General features: G+C 36.8%; 1 protein-coding gene and 1 long non-coding RNA gene across 5 annotated transcripts in view; one reads left to right on the top strand and one right to left on the bottom strand.

Moving 5' to 3' along the window:
* Positions 1-1,659: 1,659 nt before the first annotated feature.
* LOC306668591 lies at positions 1,660-4,920 on the bottom strand. The gene is made up of 3 exons (XR_013765906.1): positions 4,689-4,920; positions 2,697-2,801; positions 1,660-1,821 (listed from the first exon to the last, which is right to left on the bottom strand). It is a non-coding gene; the product is annotated as an uncharacterized lncRNA (long non-coding RNA).
* A 45-nt stretch (positions 4,921-4,965) lies between these two features.
* The window catches only part of ANKIB1 (ankyrin repeat and IBR domain containing 1), a 161,945-nt gene continuing 144,343 nt past the window's right edge, over positions 4,966-22,567 (top strand). For 3 of the 4 annotated variants that reach the window (XM_079152083.1, XM_079152084.1, XM_079152081.1), the window contains exon 1: positions 4,966-5,414. The gene's annotated coding sequence lies outside the window, so the exon portion shown is untranslated. The remainder of the gene's footprint in view (positions 5,415-22,567) is intronic. The other variant, XM_079152082.1, reaches the window with a different exon arrangement.

Here is a 22,567-nt window from a genome sequence, read left to right as displayed (position 1 = left end):
AAAAGCTCAAGATTAATAGTAAACTCCTCTATTTTTTAAATTAAAAGCTGCCTGAAAATATATTAGTTTATTTTATTGTCTAAATTGGTAAAGTTTTGATAGGCATACTTCAGGGTGCTGGTTCGCTTATAACTCTTCCGAAGGGAAACTGCCTAGCGCTCTGGGCCAGGGAATTTTTCTTAATACTAACACCTCTTTTATACCTTTCTGGGTGAATAGAACTAGTAGCAGAGCTTGGCTAATTCACAGCAAATTATTACTTGTCTGTCTCAGCTCAAATACCCGATAATCTAATCAGACCTCTGTCCCATGAATTCAGTCTCAGGATAAATCTTGATAACTATAAATAATTTGGCAAATTGTGGAAGAAGTCTTAATGAAATTTAACAGAGAAGGTCAAAAACTAAGGTACAAAAGACTGGCAAATTCGTGACATTCAAGTATTTCACGTACTTTAATTACCCAAAAGGACATTCCTTTTCCCCTCACCTCCACATCTTTCCCTGAGGGAAACTGGTTCCTAGATCATTTTATTAAAAAAAAAGAACCCACCCAACAATTAGGAAAAAAGAATCTTTGTGAGATTCAGAATATATATCAAAGACCTGTAAAGTTATACAGGAACTTCTTATAATCTTGAGTTACAATAGAGCCCTGACTCACCAAAAATCCTTAAAGCTCTTTGTGGAAGTAATCTATTTGGATCTTATATATCTCTGCAACAATCTCTTTACTAAACACAGATAAATCAGACAACTAATCACTACAAGGGGTGGAAAAACCTGAATAAGCTTTAAAAAAAATCAAAAGTAGATACAGAGAGGGTACTCTTTATCTCACTAACAGCTCTTTTGAAACTTATTTTTCACTGAAACAAGAATTAGCTTTTTAATTATGATGCCTGAAATCTTGGACATAGTTTATGTTTCTATAAGTTCTGCCTACTATTGCTTGTTAAAAGGCTATAGTTGGGCTGGGGATATAGCTCAGTTGGTAGAGTGTTTGCCTCGCAAGCACGAGGCCCTGGGTTCAAATCCCCAGCACTGCCAAAAAAAAAAAAAAAAAGGCTATAGCCTGCGTAAATGGATCCTTAATTTTTAATCACTTTCACTGTCTATATATTATTTAATATTTTAAAGGGTGCTTCAATATTTCAAGGTTAATATGTTTACACTTTAGTTTTGCTCTTAGAAAGGGACTTATTCCTATGGAAAAATGGAAAGAAGATCCCTGCTATCTGGTAATTTACAGGATTTCCCATAATCCATGAATGTTAACTTTTAGTTACAGAGAGAGGTTGTAGTTTCTTCTATCCTGGAGTAGAACCATAAAAGTAATAGTTCAACAATACTTATTTAGAAAACTAAACCTTTAGCAAAAGTAATTTGTAATTAATTACAGTTTTCAAATCACTACTTCATTTCCTCTCTCTACTGACCAAATCAATAAGATTGTCATTTCCCTAAATGCTTTCCAAGTTTTGGGAAAAATTATAGTTCAATTACTTCTTAAGGGGCTTGATATAATTTTAAAAAACCTTTTTCTTTTGGAAGTTTTTCAAATGTAAAAAAAAATTGATTTTTGTATATTTTAAAATATATCTTTTTTCACAAGTATTTAAAGAAAATTGTGTTAAGAAAAATAGAGAAAAGTTTCCTACCTCTGATACCCTGGTTTGCTGGAGAAATTGGTTTGGTGGTTTCTACAACATAATCCAATATCCCTTGTGTAATTTCACTGTTGCCTTGAAGTTTAGTTTCCAACAAAACTTTCTTTCTCTTTTTTTCTGTCCTTCAATGGGAACTTCATGTGTAACAAAATCTTAGATGAGAAAAATAACATAAGAGAAAGTTTAAAATAAAATGTACTTTATCTAAAATACGATAATAAGTTAGCAAGCCTTTCTCAGCTCTAGCAATAAGTTAAAATAGTTTTAAAATAATAATATCACCACCCAGCCCCATCACTGACCTGTAAAATCAATGTCTAGGACTGGGGTCCTGGTACTAATAGTCTCCAAAGTTTTCCAGTAATTAAGATAGTGTATCCCAGATGAGAAAGAGTAAGCAAAAAGCATTGATGCAATAACAGTCTACTGAAAACCCTGCAGTACCCTTTAACAGATTTCAGATAACCTTAAAGAGCAATTTAAGTAATACTAGATAAACTTAGGTTAGATTAAAAATATTTCATCTTGCTTGGCATCTGTTGTATAGAAAACAATTCAGTTAGATTTATTTTTGCCTCAATTACATATTTACTAATGCAGTATGTAATACAATTCCAAGACCACACGGAAGTAACTTGATTGCTTAGAACTTCAGGTAAAAAAACAAACATTTAATGAATAGTTTAATATAATTTGGGAAAATAACTAAGAACAATGTTTACACTGAAATTTTGAGTGAGTAAACTTTTGTAGTTTTTTCATTTTTGAGAATCATTCTACAAACTGTACTAAATCTAAATATATAAATTGTAAGAAAAGCTCAAAGGAGTAACTTTTACTATCTAATAACCTACATATGTAAATAACAGTAAACGGTCATAAAACAGGTAGCAGAAAGACAATGAGGGGTGGAGGCCTAGATAATCAACATCAATGAGGCTTAAGACATTATAAAGTTTTTATACGTTAATGGTAATATAGAATGACCATTTAGTGTTAGAAATCAACTGTCATTAAATTTTCTCACTTCATATGACTTAGCTCTGGATTCCCGAGAATTGAGACTGGCAGTATTCTTTTGGCCGAATAACAGCAACATATGCATCTTCTAGGTTTTGCTGGATTTCCATTGCTTCGAAAACAAACAAAAATTCCTTAAAAGATTAAATGACATGATTGGTGGCAAAGTAAAAAACAGAGTATTATATCCCAACCTGAAAAATTTTATTTCCATATAATCACTTTGGAAATAATTAAAAAATATTTATTTGTATATCTTAGACTAGATAGTACCTAAAAGGCAAACCAGAGATGATTTTGATTGTATTTTCATCACAAAACTATTCAAAATATTAGCTTATGATTTAAGATTTTCTTATAGTCTTTTAATTCCTTTCTGTTAAGGTAAAAAATTTCAAAATGAAGATACATATATTTATAGATCTCCTTAATGGCCACAGTTAAGAATCTTGAGGCTTAAAAAAGTCATGAGATTATAAATGTTTAAAGTAATGACTTGAAATTATGATGCAGAATAATGTACACACATTTCCATAAATTATATAAGTAAATGAGATGTAAGGACACCTCCTTAAAGACTGCAAACCCCTAAAAGACACTGTATTGTGGAGACATTGTATATATATAATGGTACAATTCACCAAACAAGTTTTGCTATTAAGCAACCTAACAGAGAAATCAAGTAACTCTTAGCTTTCCAATATGGAATTTAAAGCAAATCAATTCCTGTCTTGGTCAACTCAGGATAGAAAACATCTATTGGCCAAGTGCTTTATTTGTTAAATGCTCATCATTTAGTTTTTTTTTTTTTTTGTTTAATGTTAACAATTTCCAAGATTCGTAAAACCCTGATTTTCAATATTCCTCCCTTGACTATTTAAATACACATTTTCCTGTGGACATGAAATAAGTAACAAGCCTCAAGTCAGGGAAATAATATTCCTGATTACATAACGAAGGTAAACCTGCAATGGTAGAAACACAAACAATGGATAGGAAGAGAACAACTTGAGCTAAAAATAATGAAGATATAACTAGAAATGTTATGAAATGTTGAGGCTGAGTTTTAATAAGGTTTAGTGACTAAGTACAGGAAATACGTGGCAATTTTGTTATATGCAGCACTCCTACACCAGAAAATCTTAGTGCATAATATGACAATATATTAAGTAATGAGGCCTTAGAAATGAAGTGGGGAAATGGTTCTCATTTGGGGGTGGTATCATTTTAAAATACACGAGGGCATTTTTGGTTGTCACTATGACTGGAAAGGGGAGGTATACAACAGCCATTAGACTTCTTGCAAACAAACTATAAAGAGACATAGCTCTCTGGGAGAGTGGGAAAGGAATGGGCACTGAGATTCTGAGTTAGGTCAGCGAGGTAAAGACTTCTGGTGAAGCTAAAAACCCTATGCAGAAAGAGCAAAGAAAGAACACGAAAACCCTAAAAGAAGAAGAAAGGGGAAAGCGAGTTAGAATGACAAGCTCTGACTCGGTGTTCCTGCCACGACAACGAACACTCTTTTTTTTTTCCCCCCCACGCTACCACCCTTCACGACCCACAACCAGGAAAACTGCAAGCTTCTTTTCTCTTTTTTCACCTCTAAGGTGGCTTTGGCTTCTTTATAACTAGTGGTAAAAAGAAACTCCTTGCCTGAGAGATTCTAGATACGGAGGTGATTCGGGTCCCCACCTCTTTTCTCTCGCTGGAATCTGGATCTCGCTTCTCCTCGTTTCCGCAAAAGAAACCTAACGGTCTCACCCGTGCGGGCGGCCCACTGTCTCTGGGGCAGCTACATTCAATGCCCTGGGTGGGACAGTCACCGTGGGGGCGGGGGACAGTCACCGTTTTTCCATCCCTCCTTCCCTTTTCCCAGGCACAGCAGCCCGGCCCAACTTCCTGTGGCAGGAAGACCCTCGGTCCCCACCAGAAGCCGCCCGGCGCGTTCCACCGCGCTCGCCACCCCACACCCCAAGAGCTCGGGTCTCTTGCGCACCCGTTCTTTATTGTCCTTCCCTTTCCTCGCGCCCGAGCACCGTACACCCTTGTACTTTCTCCAGAAATTGTGAGCTCCCAAGTCTTCAAAGGCCTTATCTTTTCATCCCGCTGCTACCCGGGCGAGAAAAATCGCTTCCGGGTTCACACCCCTCACAGCCTCACGGTTGGCGGCGGAAGAGCTTCCGGGTCGGCAGCAGAGGTGCTGCCGTTCCTGCCTGCTGCTGGTTGGGGCTACAAGGCTCTCTGGGACTGGTGGCGGGCGGCTCCGAGACCGCGGTGGCGGCGGCGGAAGCGACAGAGCCGGAGGCGAGGGAGGGGAGGAGGACGGCCGGGACCACGCGCGCGCGCGCGCAAAGCTCGAGCATGAGCCGGACTTGACCGTGAGGCGGAGGCAAGAGCCACCGCCCCCTCTTCCCCTCCCCCGAGAGGCGGCGCGGCGGCCGGAGAGGGATGGGGGGCGCCCGCTCAGTCTGAGCCTCGCCACGGTGCCTTGGGCTCACGCTACGCTTCCCAAGGGCCTCCAGTGCGCAACCTCCGCCCCGGCAGCCTTCGCTCAGCGGGTGCACCCAGGCGGTCAAGGAAGGGGCGACTCTCCAGGTGGGTGGGTCGGGGAGGGTACCTCAGGACACCGACTCGGCGCGAGAGGCAGGGGCGGCCGCGGCGGAGGCAGAATTGCAGACGTGCAGAGTCCAGCCGACCCTTCCCTTGAGCCCAAGAAGTAACCGTAAGTCTCAGCCTCTTGGTACGGGTTTGTTTGAGGCTGCCTCAACCCTTTTTGGGATCCGACTTCAGAACTGCCTGGTTCACGCCCTCTCGTGTCTCCTACGAGCGTGTGTCTCCCCTTGTGGAGCACTGACCGTCTGTCCCCATCACTGAACAGGCAGCATCCTGTGTCTGCCCTATGGAGCTTTTCTCCCGACGAATTTGCAAACCTCCTGGTTTCTGTGACGCGTCCCATCCTCCCCATTTAGATGCATCGTCTTGTCCCTCTGTCCTCAAAGGGTTTGTGCCCTCGCTCTTTTTCTGTCAGTACCCCCAGCACACAGCCTCCCTAGCCCATCTTTCAAACGTGGAAAACCTCGGGTTCTTCCAACCTTAGGGGCTGTCTAGTATTTTGAGGACAGATGGGTGATAGGGTCTGCAGGGCTGTGATGGGTGGGGATAGGTGTAGATGGCTTAAGTAAACCTTTATTTTTGCTGCTTTTGCCACCAAAACAAAAGAATGGGGCTCTCTGGTGTACCCTTACTCCTCTCCTTTCCTAACTATGTGTGTGAACTGTTTTCTGTATGTTGCTGTTTGTGTCGAAGGAAATTGGAGTTGGATATGTAATTAAGCATCTCCTGAGATGGTTTTGAGAATCAGTCTCCCAAGCTCTATTCACACGAAATGGCATATTGAACAATCTTGTATTGAAATGAAGACCCATTCTAGAAGAGCTTTACTAGTAGATCTGTAGAAGGAATGTGAAAACAAAACCCTGAGGCCTCCAGTAGTATGTTTTGGATACCTTTAGACAATTTTTGGTGTTTTGATTTACATGTAGTTCTTAATTTACAAGGGGTGAATGTTTGTGCAGGATGTGAAAATCCTTGTATTAAAAGCTTTTGCTTTGTTAGTGGAGACATACGGTGGTTAAAAAAAAAATCGTAGCATGATTTTTAAAGATCAGTCGGATTATATTTTATATTAGTCTCCTTTATTTTTGAGAAACCAACATCAACCACTTGCAGATGTTGCACACCTTGGTGTCTACCTTTCTCCCCCTTAGTTAAAAAAAAAAGTTAACTGTGAGTGCCTTTAATATTTATTTACTAGATTGTTAATCTTTTATTTACTAGACTTTTTCCTCAGTAAAATTTGGTTTGCTTTCTGAAGCTGCTACTGCAGAACTTTCCAGAAATTAGATTAAAATATAATTTAGCACTGTCCATGATTTCAGAGTAGCTTTCATGAATTTACTGCTTTTCAAAGCACCATTGAAAGAAAGTGGTAATTTAAAAATAATATTACTCTGTGCATTGCAGGTTCAATGTTATTATTGTCTAAATTACTCAGTACTGTAGTCCAGTAGCTTTGGTGATGGGTTTTTCTTGAAAGATATTATTTCATTAAGAGAAATAGATGTATTTAATGTTTTTCTCCTCAAAAATTCTCAGCAGTTGATTTGGGGCTCTTTGATTTGTAACTTTACACTTAACAGATTTTAGTTTGAAATAGGCTCAGGAGATGTAGCTTCAGCTATCTCTGAAAATGTACTTTACTTGTCACAGAAAAGCACTGTTCAGAGTTGAGTGTATTATTAAGGGTGTGGCTTTTGTGTTCTGTAAAAATGATCAGTTTCTAAATAAAGAAAAATTGGTGTCATAGTGAGCTGATGGAAATAACTTGGCAAAATCTTGAACAAACTAAATTCCATTGATTTTTCTTGTCCTTGGGATAGGGTGGGAAAGATAGAACCATATTTTCATATTTCACTTGTTCTCTCCTTCATGTCTCTGAGAATTTTCTGTTTATAATACCAAAGAGCTCTAAAATCATTCAGACTCTCCTAAGCAAGGACTGTAACAGGTGGCTGCTTAGACATGGGAGATAAGTTTTTTAGCTACCCTTTTGTACTCTTAAGGCACTGCCTACTTCTGAGAGAGTTGGTTGTCTTCTTTCTTTTCTGGGTATATACTCAAACTTGTGAAAGTGAAATATGTGTATTTACAAACTGCTTGTAGGTAAAATTTCTTGCTAATTTTTCGTATATATAAATACAGCAGATGGAAGAATTATGGGTTGTTTTATCTGATTCTTACTGAATGGACAGTAGAAAAGATTCCTCAATGCTTTGGGTAATTTTTCCCTCTTTGATGATACACACACCATTCATTTAAGTTCAGTTTTGAAATAGTTGTTTTAGTTAGACTTTATAGGTGATACATTTGCCAGAAAGGATTTGAGAGTAGGCTCAGTCATTATTAGAGACCCGCTGAAGGGAGTTTCCATGCCACATTTTAACATGCCTACGTATTTTCTTTCTCAAATTGACTTGCTTAGGGAACAGTGATTTTTGTATTCTCATGTTATTTAAAGACAACCTCAGACTGCCTTTTTTTTTTTTTTTTTCTGCTTTTCCAGATAAATTGTTTTTCATGCTCACTTCATTTCAGTAAACCCTTACTGAATACCTACATGTACAAGGCTCTGTGTTATGTTTTGGATCTCCAGGGATAAATTATATCAAGATTCCTTTCCTCAGTTGAATTTACCAGTGTAGATATGTGACTATGATTCTATCCAACTGCCTTCATGGATTTCTCTAATAGATTTTTAAGACACTTGACCTTTATGCAGGGTTGTTTTGCATCCTGTCTATAAGAATAAACACAACAAATGCCTCCCATTGAGTGCTTAATTTGTGCCAATCCTGAAGAGTGTTTTATATGCATTATTTCATGTAATTCTTAGGATAGTTTTAAAAATATTTTATCTTCTGAAAGCCATACAGGTTTTGGTTTATAGTATTGCTGAATTTTTTTTACTTGTAATATGCTAGAAATGATTTGATCTATACTCCTTAGGGTGAAGAGTTCTAATAGAATTATAGGTTTTTAATTTTCTAAAGTTGCTTCAAATAGACAAATCCTAAGTTTGTTGAGGATCAGTATCTCTTATGTTCTAAAGCAGATAATTACATATCAAAATGTAATTTTAATTGTTGTTTAAACCTACTTCTTAAGTTCATTATGTGTAACTAAAACATGGCCATGCATTACTTTTTTTCAAGTTCAATGATGGGACTAAGAGCCTATAAAATGTACTAAAAAATGTGTGTATTCTCCAGGAAGTATAGAATATTAAACCATGTGACATCTATTCAACTTTTAAAAATTCAGGGCTAATTTGGATTCCTAACAACAAAATATAAATGCCTTGGAGAGTTTGGTTTCTGCAGTGACATTGACATTCAAATTTAAGAATGATTTTACTTATCTGTTATCGGTAGGATATGTGGTTTATCAGCAGTTTGGTACAGTTAATTCTGCGAATTTTTTCAAACTCTCTCTTTTTTTTAAACATGGTCTTCTACTGTCTCCAGAAGCCTCATTTGTATACTGAACATCTTATTCTAAGCTTTTTTTTTTTTAACCAAAAACTCCTATCAGTTTAATGTTTTTAAGGTATAGAGCAGATAATTAATACTTCTCAAGTTCCTAAGAAAGAAAATACTTGATGTTTTTGTGTTCTCAGTTTAATGTGTGTGTGTGTGTGTGTGTGTGTATGTGTATATGTATATATGTAATTTTAACTTGATATAGACAGTTCCTCCCTTTCAGTGTAGCAAAATCCTTAACATTTTTTAAGTCACAGTATTTTGTCGTTAGGAATAATATTGGTGGTAGAATTCCTATTCAATGACATAATAATGACTAAATTATAAGTTTGTTAGGTGCTGAGACTACAAAGATGAACAAATCAGGATTCCTTCCCTCACTGAGCTGTAAAATACCCACTTAGAATTCATGAAGAAAATATTCATTTAAAATATTGAGATGCTCTTAGTTCTCCAAATAGTCATAAAACATTGTCTTTCTTGTTAATGCATTAAGTATGGTAAAAGAAGGCATGTAAATAAGCATATTAAGCCAAAATTTTCATTCTGTTTCCTGGCTCCAGACAATGACTGATTCACATTTGCTCTACCATAGAATGTTCTATATCACATTTTTATATCACATTTTTAAAACATCACATTGAAATAATTTCAAATTTAAGATGCTACAATAGTATAAGGAACTGCTACAAAGAAGCCCTTCAACCCAAATTTCTTCCATTGTTAATATTTTGCTGTATTTGTTCCATTTCCTGCCCTAACTCCATAATACATGCATATGTGCATGTGTACAGATTATCAGTCTTTTCTGAAACTTTTGGAGCACTTGCAAACATATGTCCCATCACCTTAAACACTCCAATGTATACTTCTTAAAAACAAGGCACTGTTTTGTGTAACTAACATACAACTCAACAGAAATATATTTAGTTGTCATATCTCTTTAAATTTCTTCAACCTCAATTTTCCCTGGTCTTTCATGTCTTTGGCCATTTTCTAAAGTACAGGGCCTACATTCTGTAGGTTGACCCTTGTCCTAGATCTGTGTAATGTTTCCTTATGACCACAATCAAGTGATACTTTCCTGGTTAGGAATACCATAGAAATTGTGCTATGCTCTTCTTGATGCATGGCATCCAGAGGCATACAGTGTCAAACCATGTCACTAGTAGTGATGTTAACAAGATCATATTTATGTCCCTTTGTAATTGATTAGTATTTGTAGAGCTATAATCCAACACTGTGCCAGTATCGAGATTCTTAATCAAACTTCTTCTCATTAGCCTTAGTGTCATTGATGACTCCCATCTGAATTAACCACTTTTGTGATAATTGTCAAATGTTATTTTTTTCCATTATTTCTTCTATATGTACAGTTGGGTATTATAAGATACTTATCTTTTCTGTTAATTAAATGGGTGAAGACTTGTGAATTTTGACTTTATTTAATGTGTTGTGATTTGTTACCATTATTTATTTTGCTATTTAATTTGTTCCCTATTTAGCTAGGGGGAGCCCCATCAAACTGGCTCTCATGTTTATTTTTCATGCTCCTATCTTATGCATTGTGCATTTTCTTAGGACTTTCTGGCAGAACAAGTTGTTCCTGGTTCTTCTTGTGCTTTGCTTGCTCTAGTCCTAGAATCAGCCATTTCTCAAGGAGCCCTGTTTTTGACTTTGTTTTTGTAAAAGATCGTATTTAAAGCAAAAATTTGGGGCATGGTGTATTCGTTTCTACTGGGGAATCATTGCTATCAAGTGTTCTTCATGAATAAAATGAGGATACACGTGAATCGTTTGTACATGTATGTATAATTTATTCGTATATGTACTTAATTATTTACATGCCTGTGTTTATATTATAAAAGCATTAGTTTGTTTCTGTAGTTTCAATCTCATTGCAATACCCAAGGTTCTTTTTAGCCTTGCCTCTTTCCATATTGATAAATTTCTTTCTATGGTAGTAAGAAACTTGACTTGGCTTTAGCCTAAATATATTTATCACATGCCCAGTTGTTATTTGCTCAATGTATGTGTTAGTTAGATTTTCATCACTGTGATCAAAATACCTGACAAGAACAACTTAGAGGAGGGGAAAGTTTATTTGGCTCACAATTCCAGAATTTTGGTCTGTTGTTGGCCAAGTCCAATTCCTGTGGGTCCAAGGTGAGATGGAACATACGGCAGAAGTGTGTGGTGAAGGAGTGATGGTCCATCCATGATAACCAGGAATCAGAGAGAGAGAGAAGGAGGTGGGGTCATAGAGAAGATGAACCCTTCCAGGGCATACCTGCAGTGACCCACCTCCTCCATCCATGCCCTGTCTGCTTACATTGCCACTCAATCTGTCCATTCAAACTTGGATATGGTTGGATATGGTTGATAGGTTATAGGTCTTATAATTTAATCATTTACCTCTGAATAATCCTGCATTAACACGAAACTTTTAGGGGATTCCTCATATCCAAACCATAACTGTGTTACCATTCTCCTATGTCTGCCCCTATCATTGGGCTTCATGGACTGCCGGGCCTACTGGCCTGTATCTTTTTATGAATCCATACCTCTCCCTGAACCCACAACTCTGTGCAACTCCCTGTCCTCACATAACACTCATTGTCCTTGCCTGTGCTGATCTTCCTAACAGGGCCTCCCTGCCCTGCATCATCAGCCAGCCTGCTGACCTCTTTGCATGTCCCAGTAGTTAATCTTAAAATAAATTTTCAGGAATTACAAGCATACATGTATGTGATTTTATATATATATATATATATATACACACACACACACACACACATACATATGAGTCCTCCACACACAAATGATAATGTTAAATATTCTGTACCTTGAGTTTTGTTTTGTTTACTTATCATATTGTGAATACATAAAGCAAACCTCAAAACCTCATTCTTTTTAACAGTTACATAGTTATTTCAGTGTGTGTGTACCTGCATATACATCCAATCTTCCTTTCTGCCACCTACTTGTGGTGATTGTTTTATATATATATATATATATATATATATATATATGTATACATATAAACATATATATATTTATTTATTTTATAAATGCTCCCATCCTAGTCTATATTCCTCTTTGCAATGTTCCTTTGCTGCTTCTTCCATTTAGAAGTAATCTTTGAGTTCTGTAGCCAAATCCTTAAGAGGCTTCAAAGAGTGCTTTCCTGTAGCTGCCAGCAAGGAAGCTAGTCTAGCCTATAGAAGGATAAGAGGTCTCTTATAGGAGAACCATGATACCCAGCCAACAACCAGCTGACATTAAAGTGAGTTATCGTGGATCTACTAGCCCAGCTGACCCTTTAGCTGAATGTACAAGCAGAGAAGCCAGAAATGAAACCAGGAAAGAAACTTCAAGCCAACCTACAGAGTTGTGAGAAATAACATGGTGGTGTTTCAAGACTCTTAAGTATGGAGAAGTTTGTTCTTCAGTATCTGAAACCATAACTGAGTTTGTTTGGACATCTAACCTACTGTTCTGCAATAATATGTTATAAGAAATATCTTTATACATAATATTCACCAATTGCATTTTTTTGTTTGTTTGTTTTGTGGTGCTGGGGATTGAACCCAGGTTCTTGTGCTTGTGAGACATGCACTCTACCAACTGAGCTATATCCCCAGCCCTCACCAATTGAATTTTAATACATAATGCCAAATTATTTTCCAGAAATACTGACACAATTCTTATTGTCACCAACAATGTTGAAGCGTACCTGTTTTCCCTCCAAATTCACTATTACTGAATACTCCTCTTTGACAATAAAAATTGAAAGAAAAAAAGGCTTCTGTGGTGCTTAATTTTGCATTTTCTTAACTACTTATGAGGCTAAGCATCTTTAGGTATTTTCATTGGTTATTTTGATTGTTTTTTGGGGATACTGGGAATTGAACTCAGGTGCTTTACCATTGAACTACATCCATCTCCAATCCTTTTTCTTTTTTATTTTGAGACAGGATCTTGTTAAATTGCTAAGACTGATTGTGAATCTGTGCTTCTCCTGCCTCCTCCCAGGCTGTTGGGATTTCAGGCATGTGGCACCACACTGCTTTTTTTTTTTTTTTTTTTTTAACCAGGGATTGAACTCGGCTGGTTAAAGCACTGAGTCACATGAAGTCACTGAGTCATTCCCAGCCCTTTTTATTTTTTATTTTATTTGCTGAGTTGCTTAGGACCTTGCTAAGTTGCTGAGAGTGGCTTTGAAATCATGATCCTCCTGCCTCAGCCTCCCAAAATGCTGGTATTATAGGCATGCACCACAGCACCCAACCCTGTCCTGTCATTTTGCTTTTTAGTTCTATAAATTGCTTACTCATATCTTTTCTCATTTTTTTCCTTGTGGTGCTCTTTGATATATTCATTATGGAATATAAATTGACACATTTTGTCAATCTTCTATTTTTTGTCTTAGTTTATATTATCATTTACCATAAAATTTTCTTTTGTCAAAGCATTTCATATAATCAATTTATAACATCTTTTTCGATGACTTCTAATGTTCCGGTGTTAAGAATCTCTTTCTCCTGTTATACAAATTTTTCCTAAATTATCCTTCTAACTTTGTATTATCTTTGATATTAAATAGGAGTCATGTTCAACAGCTACAGAAATCTCAAAATGAGTTATATAAACAATTTAGGGTGAACTGTGGTATGCACCTATAGTTCAGGCTACTCTGGAGATTGATGCAGGAGAATCATTTCAGCCTGGGTGTTCAAGGCCAGCCTGAGCAACATAAGAAGACCCCTTCTTAAAGCACAGAAAAGAGGAGTGGGATCTCTAGCAATTACAAAAATGCATTCCAACTACACTGAGATTCCATCTCACTACAGTCAGAATGACAATCATCAAGAATATAAGCAACAATAAATGTTGGTGAGGATGTGGGGGAAAAGGTACACTCATACATTGCTAGTGGGACTGAAAATTGGTGCAACTACTATGGAAAGCAGCATGGAGATTCCTCAGAAAACTTGCAATGGAACCAACCATTTGACCCAGCTATTCCACTCCTCGGTTTGTACCCAAAGGACTTAAAATCAGCATACTGCAGTAAAGCAGCCACATTAATATTTATAGCAGCTCAATTCACAATAGTGAAATTATGGAACCAACCTAGGTGCCCTTCAGCAGATGAGTGGATAAAGAAAATGTGGTATATATACACAATGGAATAGTGCCTAGCCTTAAAGTAGAATGAAATTATGTCATTTGCCAGTAAATGGATGGAAGTGGAGAATATTGTGCTAAACAAAAGAAACCAATCCCAAAGAACTAATACCGAATGTTTTCTTGATATGTGGATGCTCTTTCACAATAAGGGTTGGGGGGAAGAACAGAGATATTTGGACTAGATAGGGGAGTGCAGGGAGGGGAAAGAGCATGGGGATAGAAATGATAGAATGAATCAGACATTATTACCTATGTGCTTATAAGATTACATGACCTGTGCAACTCTACATCATGTACAACCAGATGAATGAGAAGTTATACTCCATCTGTGTATGACATGTTAAAATACATTCTACTGCATTCTACTGTTATGTATAACTAATTAAAACAAATAAAAATAAATAAAAGAAAAGGGGGTTGGGGTATAGCTCATTCGGAAAGCACTGGTCTAGACCTGGGTTCATCTCTGGGATCACAAAAACAGATTGGGGAATATTTCCCTCAAGTAATAAGAAATTAGAGGTAGACAGTCCAGAGCATTGTGGTAGATCCACTATGCAATCAGGAATGCAGACTCATTTGTCTTGTGGTCCTAAGGTGATATTTCAGGCTGAGTAGCAGCTTCTTTCATCATCTGTGCTGCCTTTGCTTGTTCTAACCGAGGATCATACCAAGTTTGGTGACTGTAATCTCTCAGGATAGGGCAAGACAAAGGAGTTCCCCCCACAGAATAACAAGTTCTTGTAAAATATTTTTTTCTGTTCTTTGAAAAATGTAATGCTGACTTTACTTTTGTATCATAATAAATGTGTCTACAGAATACAGTTCTCGAATGTTTTTCCTTTATCCTATTGGGCTGCCATACTTAAAAAGAAAAGTTTTCAAGTTTATTTGCAAGCAGCTGGAAGATAATAATAATATTCTCAACTCAGAAAGTAATGTTGGGACACAGGACTTATGATTTTGTTCAATAAGCAATATTTATTAAAAGTATTTAATGTGCCAGAAACTGAAAAGTTTTGTGGGTATGAAACTGAGTATGTGGATACTTGTCCTCAAGTAGTTACCCCATAACTGGGGAAGCTGATAAACAATTGCAGTTTAGATGGTAAGTTGAGTGTACTATTAAAGTTAGGCAGAGTATTTAACTTAGTTGAGGGTTGGGGAGCTATGATCAGGGAACGACAAACTGAGTCCTGAATAATCTGTAGGATTTGTCTATTGGGGAGGAGTTTCACGTGGGGGAGCACATTTAGTTCAGTGTTAGGGCTGAGTTACTTAAGAAATAAGCTGTGAATTGACCGATGTTGGTTTTGGCAAGTTGTTTTTCTGGGAGTCTTTGGAAGATTTTAAAATAGAATTGGTCAAGATCAGATTTGTCCTTTGATAAAATTATAATAGGAAAAATACAGGTTGGGGGTGAGATCTGGAAGGAATGAAAGTTTATCTGTTAGGGTTTGAATGTGAGATATTCCCCAAAGCTCATGTATGAGACTATGCAAGAAAGTTCAAAGGAGAAATGATTGTGTTGTAAGAGCCTTAATCCTATTAGTGAATTAACCCAGACGGGATTAACTGAGTGGTAACTGAAGGTGGGGAGGGTGTGGCTGGAGGTGGTGTGCCTTTGGGGTATATGTTTGTATCTGGTGAGTGGAGTCTCTCTGCTTTCTGTCATCATGTGAGCTGCTTCCCTCTACCACACTCTTCCCTGGTGATGTTCAGCCTCATCTTGACCCCCAAGGAATGGAACTGGCTCTCTATGGACCTCTGAAACTTTGAGCCCCTAAATAAACTCTTCGTCCTCTATAATTATTCTGGTCAGGTCTTTTAGTCACAGCAGCAAAAAAGCTGCCTGAAACAATCTGTAATATTAAAGTCTATTCCAGTATTAGTTAAATAAATATTTATTGAATACCTGTGTAAAAGTAATGCAGGTGAATACTGGGATGTTTAAAATGATACTTCTTATTCTCCTTCTATATCTATTATACAATGATGGCAAACAAAGGATGGATCTTTTTTTTTTTTTTTTTGTGGAGCTGAGGATTGAACCCAGGGCCTTGTGCTTACAAGGTAAGCACTCTACCAACTGAGCTATGTCCCCAGCCCAAAGGATGGATCTTAAACACATTGTTTCCATGTTTTCTACACTGCCTTCCACAATGTCTATTTTCCCCTCACCTATTACCCATACGTTACTTACACTTTACCTAGGACCCCTTGGAAAATAAGATTAGAGTACAATTAAAATGGTTTCAGCTTGGAACACAAAGAATCAACAAACTGTACTCTGACTTTCTCCACTCATTGGCATCTTGGAGTTGTGGGGAGTATAACCAGGAGGATAAATGTTGATCAGAAAACTTGCCACATTACATTAATGAAGCAGTTATTATGAATAGCCTTGAAATTAGTTTAGAAATAGTATTGTACTGATAGGACAGTGGGGGAAATGATGCAGGCATGGCATGGCATTAGATAGCTGGATAGCACTCTCTTTCATATTATGTTTCTTCCATATTTAATATACACAGCAAGGAATGAGAAGGACATCCACTATTGACAATAAATAAACCATTGGTGGTTTCAATATATTTGTTTTTATTTCTAGAAAGCATTCTCTCTACTTTTGTGAGGGGGAGTGTTTGCCATGTGACCAGTGTGGCCACATTTTACCTGTATTTCAAATGTAACTTGACATCCACAGAATTACTTTAAAAGTTGTATATTCTGATTGGACAATCATTATTCTTTTTCTATAAAATAGTACTAGGAAGAGAGGATTAAGATTGAACTTATAACTTGCTTTCATAGAATGAGGAGAAATAGATTCAGAGGGAAGGGTACTTCTAATTTTTTAACTACTCAAAAACTGTATGGTTTAAATGTCAGATGCATAAGGCAAGAGAAAATATAGAATAATAAGTTTCAGTGTTCAAAATTTTATAGCATAGTAACCTTTTTCATTTGACATTTCTTGAGAAAATTGAGCCTTTTTTTCATAGAATTTTAATAACATTTTAATTTAATTTAATTTAATTTATTTATTTTTTATTTATTTTAATTAAAAATCATAAATTTACATAGGGCAATGTTGTTTGATTCATTCTGTTATTTTTTTCCCTTCCCCCCCACCCCTCTTTTCCCTCCATACAGTCCTTTCTTCCTCCATTCTTACCACCCTCCTTATTCCTAACCCTAAACCTAACCCTAACACTAACGCTAACCCCTCCTACCCCCCCCTTATATGTCCTCATCCTCTTATCAGCGAGATCATTGGTCCTTTAGTTTTTTGAGATTGGCTTATCTCACTGAGCATGATATCCTTCAATTTCATCCATTTGCCTGCAAAGGCCATAATTTTATCATTCTTCATTTTCACTTCCATGATTGTACACAATGTAGATTCACACCATTCCTCTAATCATACATGTACATAGGGTATTAATGTCTCAGTCCACTATCTTCCTTTCCCCACCACTCCCGCCCCATTTTCCTCTACACAATCCAAAGTTCCTCCATTCTTCTCTTACCCCACCTCCATCCCCCCTTATTATATATCGTCATCCACTTGCCAGAGAAAACATTCGACCTTTGGTTTTTTGGGATGGCCATATTCACTTAGCATAATATTCTTCAACTCCATCCATTACCTGCAGATGCCGTAATTAATTCTTTATGGCTGAGTAATATTCCATTGTGTATATATACACCACAGTTTCTTTATCCATTCATCACTTGAAGGGCATCTTGGTTGGTTCCACAATCTAGCTATTGTGAACTGAGCTGCTATGAACATTGATGTGGCTGCATCACTGTAGTATGCTGATTTTAAGTCCTTTGGGTATAAACCAAGGGATTGGGATAGCTGGGCCAAATTGTGGTTCGTTCCAAGCTTTCTAAGGAATCTCCATACTGCTTTCCAGAGTGGCTGCACTAATTTGCAACCCCACCAGCAATGTATGACTGTACCCTTTTTCCCCACATCCTCGCCAACACCTATTGTTGCTTGTGTTCTTGATAATCACCATTCTAATTGGGGTGAGATGAAATCTTAGGGTAGTTTTGATTTGCGTTTCTCTTATTACTAGAGATGTTGAACATTTTTCATATATCTGTTGATTGCTCGTACATCTTCTGTGAAGTGTCTTCATTTCCTTAGCCCATTTGTTGATTGGATTATTGGTATTCTTGGTATAGAGTTTTTTGAGTTCTTTATAGATTCTGGAAATTAGCGCTCTATCTGAAGTATGAGTGGCAAAGATTTTCTCCCACTCTGCAGGCTCTCTCTTCACATTACTGATAGTTTCCTTTGCTGAGAGAAAGCTTTTTAGTTTGAATCTATCCCAGTGGTTGATTCTAGCTTTCATTTCTTATGCTGTGGGAGTCCTGTTAAGGAAGTCTGATCCTAAGCCAACAAGTTGAAGATTTGGACCTACTTTTTCTTCTATAAGATGCAGGGTCTCTGGTCTGATTCTGAGGTCCTTGATCCATTTTGAGTTGAGTTTTGTTCAGGGGAGAGAGATAGGGATTTAGTTTCATTCTGTTGCATATGGATTTCCATTTTTCCCAGCACCATTTGTTGAAGAGGCTATCTTTTCTCCATTGCATATTTTTGACCCCTTTGTCTAGTATGAGAAAATTGTATTTATTTGGGTTTGTGTCCATGTCCTCTATTCTGTACCATTGATCTACCTGTCTATTTTGGTACCAATACCATGCCGTTTGTTACTATTGCTTTGTAATAGAGTTGAAGATCTGGTATTGTGATACCCACTGCTTCGCTCTTTCTACTAAGGATTGCTTAGCTATTCGGGTTTCTTATTCTTCCAGATGAATTTCATAATTGCTTGCTCTTATTTCTGTAAGGTACACCATTGGGATTTTAATTGGATTGCATTGAATCTGTATAGCACTTTTAGTAGTATGGCCATTTTGACAACATTAATTCTGCCTATTCAAGAACATGGGAGATCTTTCCATCTTCTAAGGTTTTCTTTAATTTCTTTCTTTAGTGTTCTGTAGTTTTCATTGTAGAGCTCTTTCACCTCTTGTGAGATTGATTCCCAAGTATTTTATTTTTTTCGATGCTATTGTGAATGGGGTAGTTTTCCTAATTTCTTTTTCTGAAGATTCATCACTTATGTATAAAAATGCATTGGATTTATGAGCATTGATCTTGTAACCTGCTACTTTACTGAATTCACTTATGAGTTCTAAGAGTTTTCTGGTGGAATTTCCAGGTTCCTCTAAATATATAATCATGTCATCAGTGAACAGGGATAGTTTGAGTTCCTCTTTTCCAATTCGTATCCCTTTAATTTCTTTGGTTTCTCTAATTGCTCTGGCTAGAGTCTCAAGAATGATATTGAATAGAAGTGGTGAAAGAGGGCATCCCTGTCTTGTTCCAGTTTTTAGGGGGAATGCTTTCAGTTTTTCACCATTTAGAATGATATTGGCCATGGGCTTAGCATAGATGGCCTTTACAATGTTAAGGAATGTTCCCACTACCCCAATTTTCTCTAGTGTTTTGAGCATGAAGGGGTGCTGTATTTTATCGAGTGCTTTTTCTGCATCTATTGAAATAATCATGTGATTCTTAACTTTTAGTCTGTTGATATGGTGAATGACATTTATTGATTTCCGGATGTTGAACCAACCTTGCATCCCTGGGATAAAACCCACTTGATCGTGGTGCACTATCTTTTAATATATTTTTGTATGCATTTGCTAAAATTTTGTTGAGAATTTTTGCATCGATGTTCATTAAGGATATTGGTCTGAATTTTCTTTCCTTGATGAGTCTCTGTCTGGTTTAGGTATCAGGGTGATACTGGCTTCATAGAATGAGTTGGGAGGTTTCCCTTCTCTTCTATTTTATGGAATACTTTGAGAAGTATTGGAATGAGCTCTTTTTTAAGGTTTGGTAGAACTTGGCTGAGAACCCATCTGGTCCTGGACTTTTCTTTATTAGTAGGTTTTTGATGACTTCTTCTGTTTCATTGCTTGAAATTGATTTATTTAAGTTGTGTATGTCTTCCTCGTTCAGTTTAGGTAATTCATATGTCTCTAGAAACTTGTTGATGTCTTCGAGGATTTCTGTTTGGTTGGAGTATAGATTTTCAAAATAGCTTCTAATTATGTTTTGTATTTCACTCGTGTCTGTTGTGATATTTCCTTGTTCATTCCGAATTTTAGTAATTTGAGTTTTCTGCCTCTTTCTCTTGTTAGTGTGGCTAAGGGTTTTATCAATTTTGTTTATTTTTCAAAGAACCAACTATTTATTTTGTTAATTTTCCGAATTGTTTCTTTGTTTCAATTTCGTTGATTTCGGCTCTGATTTAACTATTTCCTGTCTTCTACTACTTTTTGTGTCAGTCTGCTTTTCTTTTTCTAGGGCTTTGAGCTGTAGTGTTAATTGTTTATTTGTTGATTTCTACTTCTTTGTTGAATGCGCCCCATGAAATAAATCTTCCTCTAAGTACTGCTTTCATAGTGTCCCAGTGATTTTGATATGATGTCTTTGTTCTCGTTTACTTCTAAAAATTTTTTTATTTCCCTCTGATGTCTTCTGTTATCCATTCATCATATAATAGTGTATTATTTAGTCTCCAAGTATTGGAGAGTTTCTGTTTTTTATTCTGTCATTTATTCTAATTTCAATCCATTATGATCTATAGAGTACAAGGTAGTACTCTATCTTCTTGTATTTGCTACCAGTAACTTTGTGGCGTAAGACGTGATCTATTTTAGAGAAGGATCCATGTGCTGCTGAGAAGAAAGTGTATTCGTTCTTTATTGGATGGTATATTCTATATAAGTCGGTTAAGTCTAATTGTTGATTGTGTTATTGAGATCTATGGTTTCTTTATTCAATTTTTGTTTGGGACGATCTATCCAGCGGTGGGAGAGAGGTTGTGTTAAAATCGCCTAGTATTATTGTGTTGTGGTCTATTTGATTTCTGGAATTGAGAAGGATTTGTTTGACCGTACATGGATGAAGCCAATGTTCGGGGCATAGATATTTATGATTGTTATGTCTTGCTGATTTGTGCTTCCTTAAGCAGTATGTAATGTCCTTCTTTATCCCTTCTGACTAGTTTTGGCTTGAAGTCCACATTATCTGAAATGAGGATGGATACTCCAGCTTTTTGCTGTGTCCGTGTGCATGGTATGTTTTTCTCATCCTTTCACCTTTAGTCTATTGGTATCTCTTTCTATGAGATGAGTCTCTTGCAGGCAGCAAATTGTTGGATTTTTCTTTTTAATCCATTCTGCCAGTCTATGTCTTTTGATTGATGAGTTCAGGCTATTAACATTTTTATTGTGATATGATTTGTATTCCCAGTCATTTGACTCATTTTTGTTTTTTGACATGATTTCGTTTTTCCTTTATTTGGCTATTCCTTTAGGCTAGTTCCTCCCGTTGCTGGTTTGCATCGTTGTTTTTCATCTCTTCGTCATGGAATATTTTGCTGAGAATGTTCTGTAATGCTGGCTTTCTTTTTGTAAATTCCTTTAGCTTTTGTTTATCATGGAAGGATCTTCTTTCATCATCAAATCTGAAAGTAAGTTTTGCTGGGTATAAGATTCTTGGTTGGCATCCATTTTCTTTCAGGCTTGGTAAATGTTGTTCCAGGCACTTCTAGCTTTTAGGGTCTGGATTGAAGAATCTGCTGATATTCTTATTGGTTTCCCCCTAATGTAATTTGATTCTTTTCTCTTGTGGCCTTTAAAATTCTGTCTGTATTTTGTGTGTTAGGTGTTTTCATAATAATGTGCCTTGGTGTGGGTCTGTTGTAATTTTGTGTATTTGGAGTCCTATAAGCCTCTTGTACTTGGTTTTCCATTTCATTCTTGAGATTTGGGAAATTTTCTGATATTATTTCATTGAATAGATTGTTCATTCCTTGGGTTGTTTCTCTAAGCCTTCCTCAAGCCCATAATTCTTAATTTGGCCTTTCATGATATCCCATAATTCTTGTAGATTCTGTTCATGATTTCTTACCATCGTTTCTGTTTGGTTAACTTTGTTTTCAAGATTAAATATTTGTCTTCAATATGTGAGGTTCTGTCTTCCAGGTGTTCTATCCTTTGGTTATGCTTTCTATGGAGTTTTTAACTTGGTTATTGTTTCCTTCATTCAAGGATTTCTGTTTGGTTTTTTTCAATATCTCTAACTCTTTATTGAAATGATCTCTTGCTTTCCGTATTTGCTCCTTTAACTGTTGATTGGTGCGATTATTTAATGCCTGCATTTGCTTTTTCATCTCCTCCTTTGCTTCCCTGATTGTTTTAATTAGTACATTCTGAACTCCCTTTCTGACATTTCTTCTGCTGTGCTGTCATTGGGTTTTATTGATATAATATCTAGGTTTGTTTTGGACATTTCTTCCCTTGTTTTCTCATATTGGTCAGATGTCAGTGGGACTTTGTGATAATTGCAGAATTCTTCTATTGGCTTATATTGTCCCTGTAGATTTCCAGTGTATCACCTTCCTGCCTTCAGTAGCCTGAAGTCTTGGAGGAACTTGATAATGCAGTGCTTCCAAGGAAAGCTGCCCCTAGTCCTCTACTGGTTCTA

Source organism: Sciurus vulgaris (assembly GCF_902686455.1).
Source record: "Sciurus vulgaris genome assembly, chromosome: 8".
Lineage (NCBI taxonomy): Eukaryota > Metazoa > Chordata > Mammalia > Rodentia > Sciuridae > Sciurus > Sciurus vulgaris.
This window is presented reverse-complemented; position numbering and strand designations above follow the sequence as displayed.